Genomic DNA, 22,560 nt, shown 5'->3' with positions numbered 1-22,560 from the left:
ATCAGAAGAATTATAATCAATAGTTATCATGATAATTAAACGCCAGGGAAGAAACACTAGAGTATTAAATGGAAAAATACAAAAAATTTAAAACAGTAAGGAAAAAGAGACAACTAGCAATATCCTCTCCATTTTAAAACCTTGCCAAGAAATTCTTGCTCGATGGCTTGTCAGTAAATAGCCCATGCTGAAAACCCAATTTATTTGAAAGGAAGAGTTAATTATAATATAATTAAAATGGAATGTCCAGTAATATTAGAATCTCCAGATGTTACCCATTTGCAAAAGAAAAACATAAGCAGTAATGTAAAGTCAGAAAATGTATATTGCAGAAAGGCATAGTGTAGATTTATGCCCTGTCAAAACAAAATAAACTTTGAAAGAGAAGGTCTGTCCAGACCATACCTTGTTTTAATGATGAGAAAGAAACTCACTGGATGAATTATCAAGTCCTGCATGTTTATTAATAACATAATTGTAAGTCTGATAATCTAAATATGACCATAAATTATCAAAAGGAAAGTAAGTAAAGTCTCTCTTGGCAAATTAAAGAGTATGCGTGTATGCCACCTGAAAAAAATACACATTAAAGCTTCTTACCCAGAGAATGACATGTCTACATTTCAGATGAATCAAGGAACATAGAAAGATCATCCAAAAATCAAACTTGAAGAGAAATGAACTCTGTACGTTAGAACTCTGTACTTAGCTAAGTACAAATGAACTCTGTACGCAGCTATTTTCATTGGGTAAGGGTTTGTGATTCCCCTGGAGTTCCAGACAAATAATACTTGACTTGAATGCAAAGTGAAAATATGTAATCCAATATCAGTCATTGTTAGCACAATAAATTCTTCATAAAACACCTCTAAAGAATTCACTAAAACCATGTTAATTTCTACCCCAATGTTAAAAAAAAAGTTATAGATGTGCATATATACATATATAATTATCATCCATAGGACTATATAATTATATGGCTATATTTTTAAAAAGGTCAGAAGAATATAGTTATCAAATGAACTATATGTATATAGTTATATATTGTAGTGGGGTAATAACACTCACTGTTTCTATGTGCTATGACATGAGAGAATTTTGGAAGAAATGTCTTAATTCAAAGCCTTAGTTTCTTCATCTACACATTTCTTTTTTTAATTTTTTTTAACGTTTTTATTTGTTTTTGAATGAGAGAGAGAGACAGAGCATTAGTGGGGGAGGAACAGCAAGAGAGGGAGACACAGAATTCGAAGCAGGCTCCAGGCTCTGAGCTCTCAGCACAGAGCCCGATGTGGGGCTCGAATTCATGAACTGTGAGATCATGTCCTGAGCTGAAGTCAGACACTTAACCGACTGAGCTACTCAGGCACCCCTCTTCATGTACAAATTACACATGTATTGAAGGATGGTAAGGATCAAATGATATAAGGTGTCTAACTTAGAGTAAGTTCTCTCTTTTTTTTTAATGTTCATTTTTGAGAGAGAAGCAAAGGAGGGGCAGAGAGAGAGGTAGACAGAGGATCCAAAACAGGCTGTGGGCTGTCAGTGCAGAGCCTGATGTGGGGCTCGAACCTACAAACCCTGAGATCATGACCTGAACTGAAGTCTGACTCTCCACCGACTAAGCCACGCAGGAGGGACCCCTAGGGTAAGTTCTCAATAAATGAAGGGGAATTGGCAAACTAAAAGGAACTATAAACCAGATTCCCTTCCCAAGTGCAAGAAAGAAATTTCTATCAGAGTGAAACATATACAAAAAATTCCAAGTGGCTTTTAATGCTATTTACCAAATGGTATTTTAGGCATGTCTCAATGATAAATCTAAATAGAAGTTTATATTCTGCGAGTCTCATCTCTAACAGTAGGCATTTAAGAGAAAGTAACATTTGGATATATCTAGGATAGTAAGTTAATCTTCTGACACTTTCATATTTATTAAAATTTAATTTAGCATTTTATAACTTCATTATATGGTTCAATGAAATATGACATCAATTGAAAATAAAATAGTCACCTTATAAGAAGCATGCATTTATTATAAAATCATTCCCTCATCATATTTTATAAAAGTCTTGTGTATAACATTTTCAAGTATTGTTTTTAAAAATGTTTTATTATGAATTCATCCTTTTGAAATATATTGATGGATAACACTGGCATAAAGTGCATCCTAATTTAAACTACAACTAGATATAAAAGTTAAATATTTGTAAATGGAGTTCTAAATCTGCAGGATCAGTTAAAGTATTCATTTGATAACTCCATTCTTCTGACCTTTTTAAAAATATAGTCAGCACTGTGGCATAGAAAATTGTAGCTAAGAGACGATGCACTGTAAAAACATAGGAACATTCAAAAGAAGTGACTATATCCAAAAAATATGCTTGAAACATTTTCATTTATTGCAAGGATTTTAAATGAAAGCATAGGAACACATTCCCCCTAAGGCTTTAAACAGTATAGCCTGGATCGTTTCAATCCCCATAAGGTCTATTTCTTGAATGGCTTTTACATGGGAGCAGAACAACTTTCTGCAATTGACTTCAAATACATTTCTATATGCCTCATGGGAACAGAGATGAGGAAAAAAAATGCTACACCCCATGAATATTAGAGACTAGCATGCGTGCGTTTAAAGTTATTTTTAAAGACTGTGTCTACAAGGTACAGCGTGGATTGATAAATTGGCAAATGCCTAGTCAATGTAATCCAAAACAAAGCCAAAATTCAGGATGAAATAATAACTCAGAAAATTGTGTGTGATAATTGCCAAGCCTCTTCTTGACCTTGTGATACACAGATGGGATCACAGACTGAAACATTTAAAAATTGACTTCTCATGGGCTCTGCTTTCAGGATGATGGAGAATATTTACTTTTCTCTATTCTTCCATCTAAGTAATCCTAAAAACATCAACACTATGTGTAAAACAAACGTAGACTTTCAAAGGGGAAAGAAAAAGGCAGACTGGATGGGGAACTTGAGACCCAAAATATGACTTGGTGGTTGGTTCCCTCAGTTTTCGTTTTGTTTTTGTTTTTGTTTGTTGCTTCATCCATCTCAGACTTGGTTCTGAAGATGCCAGCCCCCAGAAATACTGATAGTCACACACACTAAGATCCCCAGCAAAAGCCTTCTTTTTCTAGCCAAAGCAATAAGAAGTAGACAGCCTAACAGGACAGAAAAACTTTCAGACAATACTTGCTTTATTATAGCCAACCACCACATTTTTTTAAATCCTTGGCCCACCTCCACCCATGTATCAGAAGCCATATGGGAAGCCATATGGGAAGATTTCAGCTGCTGCCGGTTACAAGAAGACACCTATGAAAGTTAATTTTATCAACTTGACTGGGCATGGGTGACCAGACATTTTGTTAAATATTATTCTGGGTGCATCTTGCCTGTGAAGTTGTTTCTAGATTATCTTAATATTTGACATGGTAGACTGTGTAGCAAGATGCCCTCCCTAGTGTCAATTCAACCAGTTAAACGCCTCCCTCCTCATTCAACAGGCTGAAATCTTGAACCAAACAAAACTCCTGACCCTTCTGTGGGTAAGAGGGACCATCTTCTGTCAACGGCCTTTGAGCTGCTATATTAGTTTTTTCCTGCCTCTGGACTTGAACTGAAACATGGGCTTATTCTGGGTCACAAGTCGGCCTGTCATTAAACAGAAAATATAGCATCAATTCTCTTGGTTCTCAGGCCCTTGGAATCAGATTAGAAATACGCCATTAGCTTTCCTGGGTCTCAATCTTGTTGACTCTACAACTTGAAACTTTTTAACCTATATTCTTATATGAGCCAACACCTTATAATAAATCTCTTCCTTTTTTTTATGAAGTTTATTGTCAAATTGGTTTCCATACAACACCCAGTGCTCATCCCAAAAGGTGCCCTCCTCAATACCCATCACCAACCCTCCCCTCCTTCCCACCCCCCATCAACCCTCAGTTTGTTCTCAGTTTTTAAGAATCTCTTATACTTTGGCTCTCTTCCACTCTAACCTCTTGGTTTTTTTCCTTCCCCTCCCCCATGGGTTTCTGCGAAGTTTCACAGGATCCACATAAGAGTGAAACCATATGGTATCTGTCTTTCTCTGTATGGCTTATTTCACTTAGCATCACAATCTCCAGTTCCATCCACGTTGCTACAAAGGGCCATATTTCATTGTTTCTCAATGCCACGTAGTACTCCATTGTGTATATAAACCACAATTTCTTTATCCATTCATCAGTTGATGGACATTTAGGCTCTTTCTATAATTTGGCTATTGTTGAGAGTGCTGCTATAAACATTGGGGTCCAAGTGCCCCTATGCATCAGTACTCCTGCATCCCTTTGCTAAATTCTTAGCAGTTCTACTTCTGGGTCATAGGGTAGGTCCATTTTTAATATTTTGAGGAACCTCCACACTGTTTTCCAGAGTGGCTGCACCAATTTGCATTCCCACCAACAGTGCAAGAGGGTTCCTGTTTCTCCACATCCTCTCCAGCATCTAGAGTCTCCTGATTTGTTCATTTTGGCCACTCCGACTGGGGTGAGGTGATATCCGAGTGTGGTTTTGATTTGTATTTCCCTGATGAGGAGCGACGTTGAGCATCTTTTCATGTGCCTGTTGGCCATCCAGATGTCTTCTTTAGAGAAGTGTCTATTCATGTTTTCTGCCCATTTCTTCACTGGGTTATTTGTTTTTCGGGTGTGGAGTTTGGTGAGCTCTTTATAGATTTTGGATACTAGCCCTTTGTCCGATATGTCATTTGCAAATATCTTTTCCCATTCCGTTGTTGCCTTTTAGTTTTGTTGGTTGTTTCCTTTGCTGTGCAGAAGCTTTTTATCTTCATAAGGTCCCAGTAGTTCAGTTTTGCTTTTAATTCCCTTGCCGTTGGAGATGTGTCAAGTAAGAAATTGCTACGGCTGAGGTCAGAGAGGTCTTTTCCTGCTTTCTCCTCTAGGGTTTTGATGGTTTCCTGTCTCACATTCAGGTCCTTTATCCATTTTGAGTTTATTTTTGTGAATGGTGTAAGAGAGTGGTCTAATTTCAACCTTCTGCATGTTGCTGTCCAGTTCTCCCAGCACCATTTGTTAAAGAGACTGTCTTTTTTCCATTGGATGTTCTTTCCTGCTTTGTCAAAGATTAGTTGCCCATACGTTTGTGGGTCTAGTTCTGGGGTTTCTATTCTATCCCATTGATCTATGTGTCTGTTTTTGTGCCAATACCATGCTGTCTTGATGATGACAGCTTTGTACTAGAGGTTAAAGTCTGGGATTATGATGCCTCCTGCTTTGGTGGTCTTCTTCAAAATTACTTTGGCTATTCGGGGCCTTTTGTGGTTCCACATGAATTTTAGGATTGCTTGTTCTAGTTTTGAGAAGAATGCTGGTGCAATTTTGATTGGGATTGAATTGCATGTTTAGATAGTTTTGGGTAGTATTGACATTTTGACAATATTTATTCTTCCAATCCATGAGCATGGAAGCCGACTTTTGGTGGAGTCTATCGGATTTTCCATGTATAGTATCATGTCATCTGCAAAAAGTGAAAGCTTGACTTCATCTTTGCCAATTTTGAGGCCTTTGATTTCCTTTTGTTGTCTGATTGCTGATGCTAGAACTTCCAACACTATGTTAAACAACAGCGGTGAGAGTGGACATCCCTGTCGTGTTCCTGATCTCAGGGAAAAAGCTCTCAGTTTTTCCCCATTGAGGATGATGTTAACTGTGGGCTTTTCATAAATGGCTTTTATGACGTTTAAGTATGTTCCTTCTATCCCGACTTTCTCAAGGGTTTTTATTAAGAAAGGGTGCTGAATTTTGTCAAAGGCCTTTTCTGCATCGATTGACAGGATCATATGGTTCTTCTCTTTTCTTTTATTAATGTGATGTATCACATTGATTGATTTGCGAATGTTGAACACGCCCTGCATCCCAGGAATGGATCACACTTGATCATGTGAATAATTCTTTTTATATGCTGTTGAATTCAATTTGCTAGTATCTTATTGAGAATTTTTACATCTATATTCATCAGGGATATTGGCCTGTAGTTCTCTTTTTTTAATGGGTCTCTGGTTTAGGAATCAAAGTAATACTGGCTTCATAGAATGAGTCTGGAAGTTTTCCTTCCCTTTCTATTTTTTGGAATAGCTTGAGAAGAATAGGTATTATCTCTGCTTTAAACGTCTGGTAGAACTCCCCTGGGAAGCCATCTGGTCCTGGACTCTTATTTGTTGGGAGATTTTTGATAACCGATTCAATTTCTTCACTGGTTATGGGTCTGTTCAAGCTTTCTATTTCCTCCTGATTGAGTTTTGGAAGTGTGTGGGTGTTTAGGAATTTGTCCATTTCTTCCAGGTAGTCCAGTTTCTTGGCATATAAGTTTTCATAGTATTCCCTGATAATTGCTTGTATCTCTGAGGGATTGGTTGTAATAATTCCATTTTCATTCATGATTTTATCTATTTGGGTCATCTCCCTTTTCTTTTTGAGAAGCCTGGCTAGAGGTTTGTCAATTTTGTTTATTTTTTTCAAAAACCAACTCTTGGTTTCATTGATCTGCTCTATAATTTTTTTAGATTCTATATTGTTTATTTCTGCTCCGATCTTTATTATTTCTCTTCTTCTGCTGGGTTTAGGCTGTCTTTGCTGTTCTGCTTCTAGTCCCTTTAGGTGTGCTGTTAGATTTTGTATTTGGGATTTTTCTTGTTTCTTGAGATAGGCCTGGATTGCAATGTATTTTCCTCTCAGGACTGCCTTCGCTGTATCCCAAAGCGTTTGGGTTGTTGTATTTTCATTTTTGTTTGTTTCCATATATTTTTTAATTTCTTCTCTAATTGCCTGGTTGACCCATTCATTCTTCAGTAGGGTGTTCTTTAACCTCCATGCTTTTGGAGGTTTTCCAGACTTTTTCTTATGGTTCATTTCAAGCTTCATAGCATTGTGGTCTGAAAGTATGCATGGTATGATTTCAATTCTTGGATACTTATGAAGGGCTGTTTTGTGACCCAGTATGTGATCTATCTTGGAGAATGTTCCATGTGCACTCGAGAAGAAAGTATATTCTGTTGCTTTGGGATGCAGTGTTCTAAATATATCTTTCAAGTCCATCTAATCCAATGTATCATTTAGGGCCCTTGTTTCTTTATTGACCGTGTGTCTAGATGATCTATCCATTTCTGTAAGTGGAGTGTTAAAGTCCCCTGCAATTACCACATTCTTGTCAATAAGGTTGCTTATGTTTGTGAATAATTGTTTTATATATTTGAGGGCTCCCGTATTTGGCGCATAGACATTTATAATTGTTAGCTCTTCCTGATGGATAGACCCTGTGATTATTATATAATGCCCTTCTTCGTTTCTTGTTACAGCCTTTAATTTAAAGTCTAGTTTGTCTGATATAAATATGGCTACTCCAGCTTTCTTTTGACTTCCAGTAGCATGATAAATAGTTCTCCATCCCCTCACTCTCATTCTGAAGGTGTCCTCAGGTCTAAAATGAGTCTCTTGTAGACAGCAAATAGATGGGTCTTGTTTTTTTTTATCCATTCTGATACCCTATGTTTTGGTTGGTGCATTTAGTCCATTTACATTCAGTGTTATTATAGAAAGTTACGGGTTTAGAGTCATTGTGAGGTCTGTAGGTTTCATGCTTGTAGCGATGTCTCTGGTCCTTTGTCTCACAGGATCCCCCTTAGGATCTCTTGTAGGGCTGGTTTAGTGGTGATGAATTCCTTCAGTTTTTGTTTGTTTGGGAAGACCTTTGTCTCTCCTTCTATTCTAAATGACAGACTTTCTGGATAAAGGATTCTCGGCTGCATATTTTTTCTGTTCAACACATTGAAGATCTCGTGCCATTCCTTTCTGGCCTGCCAAGTTTCAGAAGAGAGATCGGTCACGAGTCTTATAGGTCTCCCTTTATATGTTACAGCACCTTTATCTCTAGCTGCTTTCAGAACTTTCTCTTAATCCTTGCATTTTGCTAGTTTCACTATGATATATCGTGCCGAAGATCGATTCAAGTTACGTCTGAAGGGAGTTCTCTGGGCCTCTTGGATTTCAATGCCTTTTTCCTTCCCCAGATCCGGGAAGTTCTCAGCTATTATTTCTTCAAGTACCCCTTCAGCACCTTTCCCTCTCTCTTCCTCCTCTGGAATACCAATTATGCGTAGATTATTTCTCTTTAGCGCATCACTTAGTTCTCTAATTTTCCCCTCATACTCCTGGATTTTTTTTCTCTCTTTTTCTCAGCTTCTTGTTTTCCATAATTTTATCTTATAGTTCACCTATTCTCTCCTCTGCCTCTTCAATCCGAGCTGTAGTTGTCTCCATTTTATTTTGCATTTCATTGATAGCATTCTTAGCTCCTCCTGGGTGTTCCTTAGTCCTTTGATCTCTGTAGCAATAGATTCTCTGCTGTCCTTTATACTGTTTTCAAGCCCAGGATTAATTTTATGACTATTATTCTAAATTCAGTTTCTGTTATATTGTTTAAATCATTTTGATCAGTTCGTTAGCTGTTGTTATTTCCTGGACATTTTTCTGAGGGGAATTCTTCCGTTTCGTCATTTTGGATAATCCCTGGAGTGGTGCGGGACTGCTGGGCACTTCCCCTGTGCTGTCTTGAATAACTTGTGTTGGTGGGCAGGGCTGCAGTCAGACCTGATGTCTGCCCCCAGCCCAAAACTGGGGCCATAGTCAGACTGGTGTGTGCCTTCTCTTCACCTCTCCTAGGGGCGGGATTCACTGTGGGGTGGCGTGGCCCATCTGGGCTACTTGCACACTGCCAGGCTTATGGTACTGGGGATCTGGCGTATTAGCTGGGGTGGATTGGCAAGCTGCACAGTGGGGGAAGGGAAGGCTCAGCTTGCTTTTCCTTGGGTGATCCACCTCGGGAGGGACCCTGAGGCACCTGGAGGGAGTCAGACCCGCAGGAGGGATAGATCCGCAGAAGCACAGTGTTGGGTGTTTGCGCAGAGCAAGCAAGTTCCCTGCAGGAACTGGTTCCCTTTGGGATTTTGACCGGGGAATGGGCGAGGCAGATGGCGCTGACGAGCCCCTTTGTTCCCCGCCAAGCTGAGCTCTGTTGTCTGGGGCTCAACAACTCTCCTTCCCGTTGTCCTCCAGCCCTCCCATTCTCCAAGCAGAGCTGTTAGCTTATAACCTTCCAGATGTCAAGTCCTGCTTGCCATTGGAATACACTCCGTCCGGCCCCTCCACTTTTGTAAGCCAGACATGGGGGCTCTGCTGGCCGGCGGGCCGCCCCTCCGCCCTGGCTCCCTCCTGCCAGTCCGTGTAGCACGCACCGCCTCTCTGCCCTTCCTACCCTCTTCCGTGGGCCTCTTGTCTGTGCTTGGCTCCAGAGACTCCATTCTGCTAGTCTTCTGGCGGTTTTCTGGGTTATTTAGGCAGGTGTAGGTGGAATCTAAGTGATCAGCAGAATGTGCGGTGAGCCCAGCATCCTCCTACACCGCCATCTTCCCCTCCCATAAAAATTCTCTTCATTCACACACACATACACAACATACACACACACACACAAACACATAACATTTCTTTAATATACATAAATATACTGAGGAAATATGGATGTATTTGTACATATTTGTACATTTATATACAACTTATTTATTATATTTCTCTGGAGAATCCTGACTATTACATCACCCCAAACCTTCCTCCCTACACTGGGGTGGTGTCAGAAAGGCCAATTAGGGAGACAGGACTTTCATTCCCACAGGGCAGTAATGAGCCCTTTTCCTGTGGTGTTCATGGATATGACAAGGGGAGCCTACATTTCCACTACCACTAGGTAATAACAAGTTGTACCTCCTACCCCCCCTCTGAGGTGGTGTCAGAGAAGGTCTTGTGCAGAGTCAGGGCTTTCCCTACTACCCCCAAAAATGAGGCCACCACCAACTGTGGTGTTAGTGATAACCATGTGGAGATCAGTAATGAGACATTCTTACCTGCTCCAGTCAGAGAGATATTATTGGAGGTCTAGTGGGAACCAAAACTCCCATACATACCAAATACTAATAAGGAACTTTCTCCTCAGTTGTCAACAGATCCTGACTGAGGAACCTAGATATCTATATCCATTTGCAAGTGATAGGTCCTTGCCCCTTCCACCACTATCTTCTGTCAGAGTGGTGTCAAATAAAATTAGCTAAAACAGAAGTTTAAGTAAGATCTCCAGTCTGGTAACATATTATTCAAAATGTCCAAGTGTCAATAAAAACAAACAAAAAAAATCACTTGTCATATCAAGAGCCAGAAAGATCTAAGAGTGAATGAAAAGAGAGAGAGAGAGAGAGAGAGAGAGAGAGAGAGAGAGAGAGAACTGGGGTCAACACCAAGATGAAAGAGATTTTAGAATTATCTGACAAAGATTTTAAAGCAGCTGCCTTAAATATGTTTCAAAGCACAACTTCAAACACACTTAAAACAAAAGAAACCTTGAACCTCAGAAGAGAAATAAAAAGTTGAACAAAGAAACACAAAATATAAAGAAGCACCAAGTGGAAATGTTAGAATTGAAAAAAATATATAATTGAGATGAAAAGAACTCAATGTATGATCTCATGTGCACAATGAAGAAAACAGAAGAAAGAATCAGTAACATTGGATAAAGAATGGTAACAATTGCCCAGTAATGAACAGGAAGAAAATAGACTTGAAAACACTAAACAAAACAAAACAAAACAACAGCAACAACAAAACCAGAGACTCTGGAACATATGGAAGTATAAAAAAAATTAAAAATCATGTCTTGAAGTCTTGAAAGAGGAGAAACATGGTGAGGCTGAAAATGCACTTAAAAAACTAATGACAAATGCTTAAAAATTTAGCCAATGATATTAACCTACAGATGCAAGAAGCAAAGTTCATACCAAACATGATAACTGGAAGAAATCCATATCAAGACATAATCATAGTCAAAGTCCAGTTTCTTAGAACTGAAGACAAAGAAAAAAATCTTGAAAGTAGGAAAAGAATATCATCTTACTATATGGAAAAAACATTTCAAATGACACTGATTTCTCACCAGAAACCATGAACGTTAAAGGAAGTGACACATTATATGTCGTGTACGGAATGAAAAGAACAACCAACCCTATATCCAATGTCCAGCATAAACATTCTTCAGGAATGAAAAGGAAGCCAAAACATTCCCAAGTGAATGAAAACTAATAAAATTTGTGTCTACCAGACATACCCTAATAGAATGGTTAAAGGAAGTTATCTAACAAGAAAAGCAATAATCAAATAATCTTAGAATATCAGGAAGGAAGGAAGAATATGGTAAGCAAAAATATGGATAAATACAATGGACTTTCTTTTTTAACGAGTCTTCTAAATTATATTTGAGGCAAAAAAATATGACACTGTCTGACTTGGTCTAAATATATGTAGAGAAAACATTAAAGTCACTTTTTCATAAATAGAAGTTAAGGAGACAGAAAGAGTGGTAAACATGAAATTGAAAATAATGATCTCAGCGGACTGAGAGTTATAAGTTTTAACAATATAAATAATATTTATACAAAACAATACCTAGAGCAACTACTGAGCAAGTTAAACAAAGAGATACACTTGACAACAGTAGAGATAAACCAAAATGGAATTCTAAAAGGTGTTCCCAGTATCCTAAAGAAAGTCAGGAAAAAGTAAACAGGAAGTGAAAGATTTGTATAGTGGAAACACAAAGACATTGATGAATGCGGTTGAAGAAGACAACAATGAATGGAAAAATGTCCTGTGTTCAGGGATCAGATGAATTTATATTGTCAAAATGTCCGTACAACTCAAAACCACCTGTAGATTCAGTGGAATCCATATAAAATTCCAAAGACATTTTTTTAAGAAATAGAAAATATAATCATAAAATTCATATAGAACCACAAATGGCCTTAAATAGCCAAAGCTATTCCAAGAATGAAGAATAAAGCTGGAGGCATTACACTTCTTAATTTCAAACTATGTTACAAAGGTATAATAGTAAATAAAAATGAGATAATGTCATCAAAACAAACAAGTAGACCAATGGAACAGAATCAAGAGCCCAGAAGTAAACCCTTGTGTACACAGTCAACTAATATTTGACAAGGGAACCAAGAACACTCAATGGTAAAAGGATAGTCTACCCTTCAATAAATGATTCTGAGAAACAGGATAATATACAAAAGAATGAAATTTGACCCTCATCTTATACCACTCACAAAAATAATCTCAAAATTAATTAAAAATTAAATACAAGACCTGAAGCCATAAAATCCCTAGAAGAAAAGAGGGAGAAAGTTCCTTGACATTGGTTTTGGCAATGATTTTTGGATTTTACACCAAAAGCACAAGTAACCAAAGCAAAAATAAACAAATGGAACTACATCCAACTGAAAAGCTTATGCACTGCAGAAAAAACAATCAACAAAATGAAAAGGTAAACTATGCAATGAGAAAAAAAAAATTGCAAAACATCACTGATAAGAGCTTGTATCCAAAACATATAAGGAACTCATACAATTTGATACTAAAAAGAAACATCAGATTTAAAAATGGGCAGAGGATCTGAATAGACATTTTTCTTTCTTTCTTTTTTTTAATGCTTATTTCTTTATTTTGAGAGAGAGTTCAACCAGGGGAGGGATAGAGGGAAAAGGAGACAAAGAATCCGAAACAGGTTCCAGCTATAACCCACGAACCATAAGATCATGACCTGAGCTGAAAACAAGAGTTGGATGCTTAAATGACTGAGCCACCCAGGCGCCCCTGAATAGACATTTTTTTTCTAAAGACGTATAACAGGTACATGAAAAGGTGCTCAACATCACTGATCATCAGGGAAATGTAAACCAAAATCACAATGAGATATCACTTCAAACCTGTTAGAATGGCTATTATCAAAAGATAAGAGATAACCAGTATTGGATGAGAATGGGGAGAAAAGGGAATCTTTGAGTAGTCTTGGTGGGAATGGAATTTCCTCAAAAAATTAAAAATAGAACTACTGTATGGTCCAGCATTCCCACTTCTGGATATATGTTTAAAGGAAATGAAATCACTCTCCTGAAGAGATATCTGTGCCCTATGTTCACTGAAACATTATTCACAAAAATCAAAATATTAAAACAACCTGTGTCTGTCTATATATGCATGGGTAAAAAGATGTGGTATGGGCTGTGTGTGATGAACACATGTAATGGAATATTATTCAGTCTGAGAAATAAGGAAATCCTGCTATTTTCAGCAACATGGATGAAACTTGAGGTCATTAAATTAAGTGAAATAAGTCAGTCAGAGAATGATAAATATTGTATAATCTCACTTTCATGTGAAATTTTAAAAAGCTGGGGGCACCTGACTGGCTCAGTTGGTAGAACATGTGACTCTAAATCTTGGGGTTGTGATTTTGAACCCCATGTTGGGTATAGAGATTACTTAAAAATAAAATCTTATTAAATAAAAAGGAAGAAGAAAAAGAAAAAGAAAACTCATAGTAAGAGAATTGAATGATCATTGCCAGGGGCTGAGATTGGTGGAAATGGTCAAAGGGCTCAAATTTCCAGTAGTAAGATTAAAAGGTTCTGGGAATCTAATGTACAGCATTGTGACTATAGTTAATATTGTATTATATACCTGAAACTTGCTAAGATATAGGATGTTAAATGTTTCTGCCAGACACACCTATAAACACACACACACACACACACACACACACACACGTACACACACATAGTAATTACGTGAGATGACAGAGTTGTTAACTAACCCTACTGTGGAAATAACGTTATATACATCATAATTTTAGATGTATCAAATTATCATATTGTATGCCTGAAACTTATACAGTGCAGGCTCCAGGGTGGCTCAGTTGGGTAAGCGTTCACTCTTGATTTTGGCTCAGGTCATGATCTCTCAGGTTTATGTGATCAAGCCCCACATCAGGATCTGCGCTGTCAGTACACATCCTGCTTGAGATTCTCTTCCTGCCCCTCCATTGCTCACGCTCTCTTTCAAAAACAAATAAATAAACATTAAAAAAACCCTTATATAATGTTATATATCAATTGTATCTCAATAATGCCAGAAGAAAATAAAAAATAAAAGATTCTGTCTCATTACATTAAGAAAAAACAAAGTGTACATTTCCCTGTCAGAATAGTTTTAATAAAGAGGCAGCCTTTAGAAGCCTGAAGATTATAATCCCATGCTGATAATTTCCTTACAATGATAACATAAGTTTGAAGGTTGACAATATATGTTCCATCTTATATATTTATTTTAACCAAATGGTGTTTTAAAAATGTATTTTCAGGTGCACCTGGGTGGCTCAGTCAGTCAAACGTCCAACTTTGGCTCAGATCATGATCTTGGGGTTCACGGGATGGAGCCCCACATCAGGCTCTGTGCTGACCACTCAGAACCTGGAGCCTGCCTCTGATTCTGTGTCTCCCTCTCTTTCTGCCCTTCTCCCACTTGTGCTCTGTCTCTCTCTCTTTCTCAAAAATAAATGAAAACATTAAAAAAAATTTTAATGTATTTTCATATACTGTAACCAGGAAGCTCATTATAATAGCATGATAGTTATAATTGGGAGGAAATTGTGATTAACATTGTACTTTTTTATTTCAGAGTGTGTCTAAACTGCACAAATTTGTCTTGAAAGAAATATTTAACGTGAGAGATCTATGGAAAGATAATGGACATTTCTGTTCAAAAATTAAATTGTGATTAAGTACAAATCATAGAATCCCAAGTCCTTACAATCTAAATTTAAAATACAAATTGTACAAAATTCTTTTTAAATTTTTTTTTCAACGTTTATTTATTTTTGGGACAGAGAGAGACAGAGCATGAACGGGGGAGGGGCAGAAAGAGAGGGAGACACAGAATCAGAAACAGGCTCCAGGCTCTGAGCCATCAGCCCAGAGCCTGACGCGGGGCTCGAACTCCCGGACCGCGAGATCGTGACCTGGCTGAAGTCGGACGCTTAACCGACTGTGCCACCCAGGCGCCCCAACAAATTGTACAAAATTCTTAAGACAAAGATTACAGGTATATTAAATACAATTTGACTACACTATAATTCTATTTATATAAATTCTATATCTTCTGTAAGTCAGTTTATTGACTTATATATAATATATATATACATATATATGCATACACACAAACAGATGTATTTCAAATATATATATTTGAAAATAAAAGGTATAAAATTATTCATTTTTGGCAGATATCTGCAGTTAATATCTATTACTATAATTAACTAAGGCATTCTTAGAGAAATAATGTGAGCTAGAAATTAAAATACATAGTGCAGAACTGTTTAATCTAATTATGAAGAACAAAGAACCAATTTTGCCAATATAATATAACTACTCAGAGTAGGTGACACTTAACACACATGGGTGTTATGTTGGACAAACCTTTTTGCCCTCCCCTTTCCATATTATGTGAAGCTCAAAGAAAGGACACTTACTAAGCTTTAGAAGTGAGACACATTGAAAATAGTACAAGAATTCACAAAATGGAAATCACTGACCAAATAGACATTTTGTTCATTTCCTATCCTTCTTTTTTTTCCCAGCTTTATTTCCATTTATTTTAAAACTCCTCTCCTTGTTGTTTTTGTCCTTTTACGTGGCTAAGTGAATCATCAAGAAGGATTAATGTGACTTGCAATCAATCACCATGGATATTTTTTTTCCTTTTTCTCAGTACTCATCCTACCCACCCAGGCCCAAGTTCCTTTGAAGTCAATGGGAAGCACACATCAGAGGTGATTGGGACAGTCAGAACAAACCAGAATAACCTCCTGACAAAGACATTGTGCCTTTCCACAAATATCTCCAGCTTGGAGTGTCACAACTCTTTTCTAAAAATCCAAGTTACTTACCTATTTCATTCAAGCTCACTTTTAGTCCCTGTGCCTTAGATCTGAGTAAGGCTGTTTGTTTGACTGCTTGGGACAAATCTCTCTTTGGGTTGCATATTGAACCATGAACTTTTCCTCTCAGGACTTCTCCCATAGCGTGAAACTATCTTTGTGTGTTATCCTTCATAGGATGCTGTAAAGGACCTGAAAAATTATGACAGAGTGAAATGGGAGAGGTAGCTGCTGACAGGACAAAAATGATGAGACGGGTACATTTTGAGACAGTTTCTGCACCCTGACAGCTGACTGAAAGCCAATCAGGCAAAACACCACATACAACACCTAAGACAAGCCTGGCGGAGGGGCGAAACACGCTCTCATAATTACGGGAAATGGAGAAGCATTTGCAATGGAAGGAGGAAGGGCCATGTCCTGAATCTGCCTCTGCTGCTGGCCCCTGCATACCTTTGGGCAAGACAAAGTACCTCTTGGAAACGATTTCTTAATGAAAGGAGTTTGGAGCAGAAATTTGGTTCCTTCCAGAATCTCATCATGAGAAATGTCACAGAATTTACTCATCCAAATGTTTTCATCATTATCACTGGTGCTGGAGACTAGTTGGGATTGGAGGTACAAGAAGTAAAGCAACCCACAAAAGGACCATTAAATATAAAGAGAAAAAACAGGATACGAGACAAAAATAAATCAAATGCCATGTCTTCAGAAATGTCACTAACACGAAAATGAAAACTGGAAAGTCGAGTAGCTATAGCTAGCATAATGTCATGTGCAAAAAGATACTGATTTGGAATGGAAATGTCTTCTTGTACCTCACATATCATCCTGTCATATGCAGCTACTTCTTATTTTGATCTCAGGAGAGATATTAAAAGAAAAAAAAACGTGCAGTCAAACTTTTCATAATGTTTTGATATCTTTTTTTAGACCAAACAGACACATGATTCTTAAATAGTTTTCTTATCAGTCTTTAATTATTTATATTTCTAATTACTTATGGTGAGAAACCCGTGATTGCTGAATTCTTCAATATCAAATGTACCTCTGTGTGGCCTAGAAGGCAGACGTAATGTGTTAAAAGCATAGAGCTACAAATGTTAGGAAATCTATTTTTTAATTTAATTTAATTATTTATTTATTTATTTATTTTTTGCTAGTACATGAAATTTCAGAAGACACATGCATTTCACAGCAACAAGCCAGGAATGAAGTAATGGAAAAAAGACCAGCTTCCAACAGAGGCTAAGGGGTAAAAACAAATGAAGCATATTTTGACTATGAATAATCTAATGTTCAGTGGAAGACAACTTCCAGGGATATTTTACTTCATAAACAACACTAATTTCAGCAATCTCCATAAATACAAGCCAAGTTCCTGGAAAATAAAAATATAGAACACATTCTTTAACTTAGGGGAAAAATAGAGAAGTGAGAGGAAAAATCCATCAGGTCTGAAATGTGGTAAAACTTTTCATAACCAAACTAACACAATAGTTTTAAGAAATACCAGTTTTTGATAATGAACATGACATGAAGAATAGTTCTCAGCAAATGAGGTATTACTTTCTGTGGCAAACTTTTTCTCCAGAAAAGTAATTGGTTTCTGAGTCAATGCCTTTCCAAACAGTAATTAATGAGAGCCACTGACAGTGGAGATGGGAGAAAATGATATTCATGGGTTAACCGTGGGAGAAATTAGTTCACTATCTCAGCTTATGGGACAAATTGTTAGTTACTTAGAGGAAAAAGGATGAAAATAAGAGAATGCATATTACTTCTCAGTATGACATCAGTATTATATTGGCCCCCGTAAACAGGAAGGAGAGCCAAGATGTGAGCACATTTCATACATACATTATTAATCGACTGAGTTATATAAAGAAAGATTAATTCACTATAAGTGTATTTGGCTGATTCTAAGTAATTGTTAGTTGCAAAGGCTAATCAGAATTACCTTCAAAACTTATTTCTAAATTGATGGTACATACTTGCTTCGCTGTTATATATTGAGAGAGATGTTTGGAGATCCTGCAAAGTCTAGTCTTTCTAATTTAAGTCACCCACCTGTTTCATTGAATTATCAATAGACACTATATTAATAAAGTTCCAAGATAAACTTTTGAGAAAGCTATTTAAACATACGTTATGTCTATTATTTTTGAAAATATAAATATATGCCTGAAATTTATTGACTTATGAAGTCCCTGCCTTCTGCGAATCAAAGATAAGTAGCAAGAACCTGAATGAATAACAAATGGTTAATTTTAAATTGTTGAGTGCTTTGTTCACAAGCCAATCAGCACACCTCAGTGATGAGAATTTTTGCAATTCAGTCAGAAAAATGGTAGAAATCTATAAATAAGCTGTTGTCATCTTTAGGCTGGCGTATAATTGCATTATTTCCTTTCACTCACTAATTATGTGGTGCCAATTTCCTAGGTATCTTCTTAAGTATGTCCTCATATTTTATCCCCATTGTGCAAGTAAGGAAACTAAACACAAATAAGTTTCTTGAAAAGAGAGATATTAATTATTATATTAATTATAAATTAGTACGCTCTGCCAGATCTGGAACATTTTATACTTTATTTTGAGGGTGTAAATAATCTTTTCCAATAGGAAATCAATTGCATACTTAAAGGAATTTGGATAGAATCAGGAAATTTGTCTGTATACATAGTTTAAACAGGAACTTCCAGGGGCACCTGGGTAGCTCAGTCAAGCCTCTGAATTCCACTCAGGTGTATCTTGCAGTGCATGGGTTCGATTCTCGTGCTGGGCTCTGTGCTGACAGCTCAGAGCCTGGGCTCTGCTTCAGATTCTCTCTCTCTCTCTCTCTCTCTCTCTCTCACTATCTCTGCTTTGCCCTGCATTCTCTCTCTCTCCCTCAAAAATAAATAAATAAACTTAAAAAGAACAACAACAATAACAACAGGAAACTTTGTGCTTAAAATTAAAAACAAGAGAAGTTCTTTATTAAAAATATATAATATATATACATATATATATACATATATATATTGGGGCACCTGAGCGGCTCAGTCAGTTAAGCGGCTGACTTCCTCTCGGGTCATGATCTCTCAGGTTGTGGGCTGGAGTCCTTTGGGGCTGGGCTAGGTGCTGACAACTCAGAGCTTCTATCAAATTCTGTGTCTCCCTCTCTCACTCTGCCCCTTCCCCTGATTGTGCTCTGTCGCTCTTTCTCAAACATTAAAAATAAGTTACAGTAAAAAAAAAAAATATGGTGAAAAAAATCATGGCTAAGTTTTTGTTTGTTTGTTTTGTTTTTGTTTTTGTTTTTGTTTTTTTGTTTTTTTGTTTTTTTTTTTTTGTTTTTCCCCTATGAAGAAGGAGAACATTAGTGACAGGCAGACAGAAGGAAAGAAGAGGAGTGAGGTAGGAAGGTGGGAAGTAAAGATGGGACAAGTGGAGAAAAGAAATAAAAAAGAAAGGAGGAAGGAGCCATTATTCTGTTGAACTTCTTTAAATAGGTTTTATTTTATATCAGATAAGTGTTTAAGGGAGATCACTTTGTGCATCAGTAACACTGATTTCTTCGATACATTGCATAAATGAGAAAAACAATCATAACAATCTGAGATATTAGAAAAAGCCAACACCTAATATTAGTTCTCTATTTAAAAAAAATGACCATAAAAAACATGTTATAACTATAGGGGAGTCCCCCATGAGCAAGGTACACTAACATTAGAAAATGTTTCCAAAGGATAGACATCCTGAAGCAGAACATTTTTTTTGGAGAATAATGTAACAATCTTCAAAGAAGATTGTAATTCTACCTTCTGCAAATATAAGTGCAAGTGTACCATGTAGGGGTTGTCCAACATTGAGGGGTGATTTCCTAACTCCTACAATGGCATTCAGGGGGTAGTAGCTGCTCTATTTATGTGACAGATCTTGGCTTACTTGGTCACCCATCAGTGGACCAAAGGTGGGGAGAGAGTCAACTATAGAATAGCAGTTTTGTGACTCAGCCTGGGATACTCAACAACGAAAGTGGCTGACAAAATGTCCAAAATATCCAAAATATTATTTTCCAGTTTACTAAAGAAAACCCCATGAGATACTGAATAACTAAGCTTGCTCCCATGGCAAAGTAATGGTGGCTTCCTTAATAATATAGAGTACTACAGTCTGACGAGATTTACCCTCCACAAAAACAAAGCAATATTCTGGCAGTGTCCCGTGAAGAATGTTTCTTCTAAACTTGTCCAGGAGGTGTGGTCCTCCTGCACATCTGGGTTGCTTCTCTAAAAGATGATAATCCTCCTCATGCAGCTTTGAAGCTGTACCTCTAAGCACAGTAAGATTTTCTAAAAAATTGAGATCCCATCAGTATCTGCCTCTACTTTCAATTTATTTACGTATCTAGCTGTACATGTAAAACTGGACAATGAAATATTTCATCTTTTAATATAGCTGAGAGAAAAATAAATGTCTTCGTGTGACCGGGAGCTAAAAAGCTGGATATAAAAGCTTTTGGGTTAGTTAATGTTGGATGAGAGAAGGAGAAGTATTCTCAATGGTATGGAAAAATGTATTATGAGAACCAGACTTTGTGCGTCTGTGGGAATGGGATCAGCAGTCTAATGGCTGTGGGCTCGGTATCTGGTTGTAGGCCTGAGTTCAGGTTTAGAGGTTGGAAAAGAAAGGTAAATGCATGGTGGGGGCAGAGCAGGGACTAACTCAAAGATTTATCTGTCTCTCCCCTCCTCCAACCTCAATGATAAGAAGGATAATATACAGAATAGCCTGGCCTTCTTCACTGGGGAACTGTACACCCACTTCTCAGGATTTGGAGAAGTTGAAAGAGGAGATCCAATGGGAACAGAATGCGCTGCAGGTCTGACTGCTGGCCCCCAAAAGCTAGCTGAACCAACAGATGAGTCATGTATGGGAGCCCTATGCAAACTTCAGAGCATTAAAAAAAATGGGGCTGCTTCTCCTCTGACACCAATTTCTCTTCTGGTCAACCTAATTTGATAGCATGGCGTGAAGGAAATCTGTGAAACAGAGCTCCAGTTTAGCTAAGTTGACATTGTAAAAAGCCCCGATAGGTTTTGTTGTAGAAAGCAAATAGAGAACATCAGTATAAATCTTTTCATACATCTTAACTGGGAAGATATGAGAGACTTCCTAAGACTACCCATACTTGTCTCAAGTTGTTGAGAAGTCTTCCTGGGATTTAGTCAAAACTAGAGGGCCTGAATATTCTTCCCAATCCAGAAAAGGACATCTGATGCCCACAGTGGAAAATGAACCAGAAGACACACACACACACACACACACACACACACACACACACAAACTTTGTAAAAATTGTGTAGGCTAAAACTGTCCCTTTCATAAACAGATGAATAGATGGAGGATATAGATAGCCACAGATACAGATACATAAAAATTTAAATAATGTACTTATTAAATAGTTGAAGATATATCAGTACAATCAGCCATGACAGTTTGGAACCTCTGAGCTTAAACTGACACAGTAGGTGTCAAATTGAAGCAGTAAGTTTGAGTTAGAGTTCCAAGGGCTTCAGTCACCTTTCAACTCATCTACATCAAAATAAAGCTGCCCTCTTGCTGATTAAACTGTCTTCACATTACAGAATCTGTATTCCCTTTCCACATTTAATTTAGCAAGAAGTAAGTGAAAGCCTTACCTTTTGGTGAGACAAATAAATCCAATTGAATTTCAAGAATACACATATTATTAATATCTATTCCATGAAGTTATAAGTATATATGTTTTCATGCTATACAGTTCAGAGAACCAAGTACTTGCTATCCTGTGAAATGTCTCATTTTAATCCAATATATAGTAGATATGAGTTGCCATAAGAATACTGATTTGAAGACAAATCTCTATGTGTTGAGAGTCTTTTCAAGTGCTTATTTGAATAATATGCCATAGTCTGTTTGGCTTTTATTAAAATCAAGGATGGGCATGAATAAATAATTTTGTTAATTTTTTTAAATGTTTTTATTTATTTTTGAGACAGAGAGAGACAGAGCATGAGCAGGGAAGGGGCAGAGAGAGAAGGAAACACAGAATCTGAAGCAGGCTCCCGGCTCTGAGCTGTCAACACAGAGCACAACGCAGGGCTCCAACTCACAGGCTGTGAGATCATGACCTGAGCTGAAGTCGGATGCTTAACTGACTGATCCACCCAGGTGCCCCATGAATAAATAATTTTAAACCTATCTATCTATCTATCTACCTACCTACCTATCATCTATCTGTCTCCATTGATCTTTGCCATGCTTTGTTCAAAGCAGATCCTTAGGATTTTATTTTATTTAAATGTTTATTTATTTATTTTGAGAGAGAGAGTGCTCATGCAAGTGGGGGAGAGGCAGAGAGAGAGGGAGAGAAATAATCTCAAGCAGGCTCCACACTGTCAGTGCAGAGCCCAATGCAAGGTTCGATCTCACGAACCTTGAGATCATGACCTGCTCCGAACCAAGAGTTGGATGTATAACCAACTAAAGCATCCAGGTGCCCCAGGATTTTAGCACTAAGATCCTCCAAGAGATTTAATCAGGATATTATATATTATACTCTAACATCTTACTCCTAGAACATATACTTAGTGATTTAAGAGTGCCTTAGAGCAGGACGGGGTAGCTATTGAGAAGAAAAGG

The sequence above is a fragment of the Felis catus genome, chromosome B1, assembly GCF_018350175.1.
Source record: "Felis catus isolate Fca126 chromosome B1, F.catus_Fca126_mat1.0, whole genome shotgun sequence".
Lineage (NCBI taxonomy): Eukaryota > Metazoa > Chordata > Mammalia > Carnivora > Felidae > Felis > Felis catus.
This window is presented reverse-complemented; position numbering follows the sequence as displayed.